General features: G+C 37.8%; 1 long non-coding RNA gene across 1 annotated transcript; it reads left to right on the top strand.

Annotated features, from left to right (window-relative positions):
- Positions 1–3,238: 3,238 nt before the first annotated feature.
- LOC139730387 (uncharacterized) lies at positions 3,239–5,453 on the top strand. The gene is made up of 3 exons (XR_011710922.1): positions 3,239–3,868; positions 4,404–4,479; positions 5,338–5,453. It is a non-coding gene; the product is annotated as an uncharacterized lncRNA (long non-coding RNA).
- Positions 5,454–5,813: the final 360 nt, after the last annotated feature.

The raw sequence follows: 5,813 nt of genomic DNA, 5'->3' as shown, positions 1-5,813 counted from the left end.
TTTCACATAACCTGCAAAATTGCTCTAGTATGTTTATATTTAAACAAAAATTGAAATCAAAGTTAATAAATCAATATAACCTGCCTGATTAGAATTTTTCTTTAATATGTTATCTACAGTATCCTCATTTAATGTATGATGAATCAACCTGCAGTTTATGATTGTTTACTTCTGGTTTATGCTCCCATTATATAATCACTGCATCCGTATACCAGTAGTAACATATTGAACTCGTTATGAATTTGATTCTAGATTTGTGCGTGTATATATTTGTGTATCTATATGCTATATTAAATTTTTTACTCAGTTCTTATTCCTTAGGTTCTTGTTTTTTTCCTTTTCTTTTTCATCTCTTTTATTTCCTTTTTCCTTTGTACCTTGATAATTTAGTTTTTATATAGTTTCGTCATTATTACTTTGTGTCCTATCTCCATTGAATGCATATCAAATTTACACTGGTATATTTTCTTGGAACCTCCGTTTACAAGCGTTGCTTTTGCGGTTCCATCACATTTCAAAAGTTACAGAAAATTGTCTTACGTACATTATATACGTTGACACACTTTCTGTCCATGACCCGATTTATAACATATTTTGCAGCTTGCTTGGTTTGTATTCTTTTATAATGTATCTCGATGAAATGGATCTCAAGTGAAATATGAAAATAAATATGCTGGAACTATTTACTGTGTCTCGAGTGTAAGACCGGTGCAGTTTCAGTTATTCAATCAATCAAAAAGCTCAAGGAAATTCAGAATAGCGACACCTTTTTTATTTCTGCACTAAGTCTTGTTTAACTTACTAAAGGGCCGGGGTATTTGGTCTTCCGGAATGCCGTCTGTGAGTGTGTCTACTGTGTGACTATATTATCAAAAGCAAAAAGTTGGAATGTGCAAAATATACTTGAGACAAAGGCTGGCGTCACACAAGAACAAGAAAAATGTAAAAGTTTATGTGGTCTCCATTGTTCAATCAAAATGTATGCTACACCGAATCGATAGTGCTTGAGTACGAACACTACCTAAACACTACAAAAACGCACGAACACACACACACACACACACACACACACACACAAGCCCACAGAGAGAGAGAGAGAGAGAGAGAGAGACACACACACACACACACACACAACACATACACACACTCACAATGACAGCAGCATTGGTTTGCTCTACACTGTAAAAAAATGCTGTAAAAATTACAGTAATTTTTAACGGTAAAATGCTGTAGGAGCGATTTTACAGCAATTTGCCGTATTTTTAGGCGGTTCACGGTAATTTCCTGGAAGCATTAGTGCTGTTCTTTTCGCAGACAAATGTTACGGTAAATTACTGTAACAGAGCGCCCGAAGTGCATTCTGGGATACACAACGTCACACGCGCATGCGCACCATGCGCGAGCGCAGAACATAAATCTCTGCAAACGTTGGGTGTCTGAAGGAGAACATAAGTTGCCAGTTATCTGTGGAAATCATCGAGAATCAAGTGCAAGTGTAAATTTCCCTGGTAAGTGGTGATGATGTTTTTTCTAAGGATCTTTTAGATCTGGAAATTTTGTGTCTATATTTTTCCAATATTATGTAATATTTCATGGAAATTTGACATTCAATTCATCGTACTCACTTTTCGCGCTTTCTGTGTTGTCTACGCAAGATGTGTGTGTTAATGTGTATGTTGTGTTGTCTACCTAAGATGTGTACGTGTGCGGGGTGTTTTATGTGTGTGGCTGGCTATTACTATGCCTATGCCATGCAGATTCGAACGAGACGACTGGACTGGACTGGACTGAACGACTTCAATAACTTAGTTTTGAATGCTCAAATATTTCAACACAAGATCTATCTATAGAATGTTAGAACAAGTTGAAATTATCTTATAAGTGCTTCTTAACATTTTATTGGTATCACGTCGCAGGGTGTGGTTTTTCATTCGCAGTAGACTAAAATGCATAGGGTCTAACACTACAGTTAGTTTGCAAGAATCCACAGTCAATTGAAGGAGGCAGACTTAATCAGAAGAAGAGAAATCCTAATGCGTATCATGTACAAGTACTGTGCACTACATACTGTACGTGTATGAGTTTACTGCATGCTATCCTAGCTGGCCGCCGGCTGACAATGACAATGACAATGACAATGATTGGCTATTCTAGGCGTCCTTTGTTCACAGCGCGCTACGCTAGCGTACAGCCTGCCTGTGTGAGCTGAGATCTATCTTCATTTGCATTGATTAGCACCTTCTGTCTTTTCTGACAACTGTAACACTGAATACTTGACCCAGTCCCAATCAGGCATGCATAGTCAGGAGCAAACGATTTCAGCGGTTATCTTAGAAGTTATCAGAACATACATAAAAATGCACATATGGGACTAGAATGTAAACAAGTAATGAATGCACCTCTAACTGTTAGTACTGCCGCTGCTTATTTTGACACCTCGGAAGGCATTGATGATATTAAATATATATTGTTAATCTTCGATCTGATTTAGCTGATAAAATATAAAATCACATAAGAGTTATTTTATTTGATCTTTTACCGAGGGAGATGGGTCCATTCAGTCGCGTCAGTGCAGGGAGTGACTGTTTTTATTTGTATGGCGCAGCAACGCAGGTAGCCCGACAGACAACGCAAACTTTTTTTTTTCTTTTTCTTTTTTCCTACCATGATATATGCACTGTACTGCTCATGTGTATGTGTGGACAAATCCGACGTGAGTGAATGGACCCCTCGCCCACGGTAAAAGATCATTTAATAAAATAACTCTTTATCTATGACATGATTCTATATTTTATCAGCTAAATCAGATCGAAGATTAACAGCATATTTAATATCAATGCCTTCCGAGGTGTCAAAATAAACAGCGGCAGTACTAACAGAGGTGCATTTATTGCTTGTTTACATTTAGAATCTAGTCCCATATGTACATTTTTATGTATGTTCTGATAACTTCTAAGATAACCGCTGAAATTGGTCACTCCTGACTATGCATGCCTGAGTGGGACTAGGTCAAGTATTCACTGTTACAGTTGTCAGAAGAGACAGAAGGTGCTAATGCACTTTCATATCCTGCCCGCATCCGTGAAAGAATTTTCTTCAAAATTTCAGAGAGTAATCACCAACATGTATCGCATCTTTCACCTCAATTTGAATCAAGTGAGACAGAGGCCGAGGGAACTCTCTGTCAGTGTCATCGCTCAACAAGATCTCTCTGCTGTATGCTGAAGTTAGCATCAAATCTCAGTGTTACGTGCATGTTGGATACACATTCGCCTAAATTTTGATTGCTAAATGCTAGTGTCAGTTTAAACGTATCGCACACAAAGTACACACTAACACAGCGGAGAGACCGTGCTGAGCGACAAAGCGACGACACCAACATCAGAGCCGTAATGGAGGCTTCCCTCTGTCCAATGTGATTCAAATTGAGGTGAAAGATGCAATACATGTTGGTGACTTTAATGACCATTACATATTATCTACAAAGAAAGGTTCAATGGTGACTTTAATGACCATTACATATTATCTACAAAGAAAGGTTCAATGGGCCACCACCACAGATGGTACACCGAATCAAGGACCAGTGGCCATATCTCTTCCTTCCTACCATGTTCAGTATAAGCATTTTGCAACCCTTACTGGTGTCAATATTACCTCCACCCTTCTGACCGCATTTAGAGAGAAAGGACAAGCCATCCTTCAATTCCTAGTGAAGGAGAAATGGGACGATAAGAACGATGCCCGACAAATTGTGGAAGCGGTATATGGCGAAGGGGATCCCAACTTGCACCAGGTCGCATGGGCCATCTTGACAGGTCTCCAGAGCTTCTTCAAAGTGAAGGATGATGCACTCTTCCTACTCTGGGATGTAAGAATTGATAATTACATTTTATTCTTATCTGTACCCAAAAAATATTTTGCAATATTAGTCTGGAGTGCAAAAATTAAGCATTTGGTTATTGCTTTCATGCCAATCACTCTACGCTTTGTGAATATGTTTTCTTTATAAAATTCATCGTGCCAGCTAGTGCATTGGATTGAAGGATTGAACCGGTTAAATGTGTTTAATTGCTACTAGTTCTCAAGAACCTTAAATTCTTTTCTCTGTGGAACTGTTCCTTAGACTTTTTTTTTTTTTTTTTGGTGGGGGGTTGAGTGAGTCATTGGCACACCCCATCTAAAAAAAGATCTCCCCCCCCCCCTGCAAGTATTATGCAAGTTCATTGATGAACAACTGAAAATTGATTTGAGATTGGATTGGAGCTTCAAATTTGGGGACTGCTATATTTAAATCAAAATCAATTAAATGACACTATAGTGTAGAGTTGAATCGAATGTGTAATTGTGGTATAAACACTTGATTTTCATATGATTCTTTTCCTTTATGCACCCTTAATCTTCAGGTAACTGCTACTGCTGAGGAATTCGAAAGAGCAAGCAAGGCAACTGAATGTGAAGCACCGAAGCTTGTCATCCAAGGTGCGTTATCATTTAAGACTTCCAAAGATTTTGATTGAAAATCGTTGTAGAATGATATAATTGGACATTTAAAACATTTTCACTTTTGGGTGTAGATTAATGTCTGTATAGATTATGTGTCCATCTTCTTAACCAGACTTGTAGTTATCGTACTTTCAGCCTTTTACAGTTTTTAATTCATTTCAAACTGTAACATCATTTGAATGTACAATGCAATCACTTACCAAGGAGACATGTGAATACTGTATGATCCTAACCAAATGGTAAAAACAAGAGAGGAAGAAAAGAGCAAAAAACAATCTATACTTTTCACTCTGTGCTCTTGTCTTGTGATATTTCCACTATGTGTATTGGATTGGAGGGGGGAAGGAAAAAACATATCTGGTCTATCAAAAATGAGAAGAAAATATTATACATATAGTGCATGCTCTTGAGTTGAATATGTACCATAATATGTGCATCTATATACGGTATATTTGAAGAAAATGAGCATGTACTATGCGTTATATACATGTAAGATGGGAAACTGCTTTTGGGATCGGAACTCACAAACTCTACATTGCAACATTCATTGATAAAGTGCAATGAACTCTGTATTATCGATTAATTTTTGTCGTTATCGAGCGTTGTTTATGGCAGTTTGTGTAAAAAATGGCATATAATGAATTACGCAATGGCAAGACACGCGAATCTGACCAGTCAGAAACCTTGTTTCATACAATATTTTTTACTCTTTTACTATAGTGAAAGGTGTCAGAGATGTTCCCATCAGCCAGTGTAGCTGAAGCAAAACCATAAATCAGTTAAGCCAAATGAAGGTCATAATGATTAAATTGTAACTTTATTTTTGTTTGATAGGGGATCCCATTGCCTCAGCAACATCCAGATGGACAGTTCTTGTGGAAAATGGTGTTATTGGTCAATCTACATCAGCTGAAGCAGGCTTCATTTGTGGGTTATCCTTCCCGTTTGCCTCATGCTACAATCTGAACTTGCAGTATCAGAGCACCGCATCCACAACACTCGAATTCATTCAGAGGTACTAATGGCATGCAAAATATCAGGAGCATAGAATATCTGAGCTCTTTTTTTATTTTGAATGTACTTTATCATGTGTCAATATGCTGCAGCCTGCTGGAGGTGGGTGCCGGAGGGATTAATTTTGTTGTTGTTGTTGTTGTCCGTTAATCTGTCCTGTTTTCATTCTCTCGATGGCTGAAGACCCTTTTGGTGGCTTCCCTTCAAACTTGGCTCATTTGTGGTCAAAAGTCATAGAGGTTATTGTATACATGAAAAATACCATCATTCTTGTGATAACTTAGGAAGCAACTGAC

Source organism: Diadema antillarum, unplaced genomic scaffold, assembly GCF_040938485.1.
Source record: "Diadema antillarum isolate AM-2024a unplaced genomic scaffold, OU_Dant_1.0 seq00000306_RagTag, whole genome shotgun sequence".
In the NCBI taxonomy this organism is placed as follows: Eukaryota; Metazoa; Echinodermata; class Echinoidea; order Diadematoida; family Diadematidae; genus Diadema; species Diadema antillarum.
Note: the sequence above shows the minus strand (reverse complement) of the source record. Positions and strands in the feature narration are given on the sequence as shown.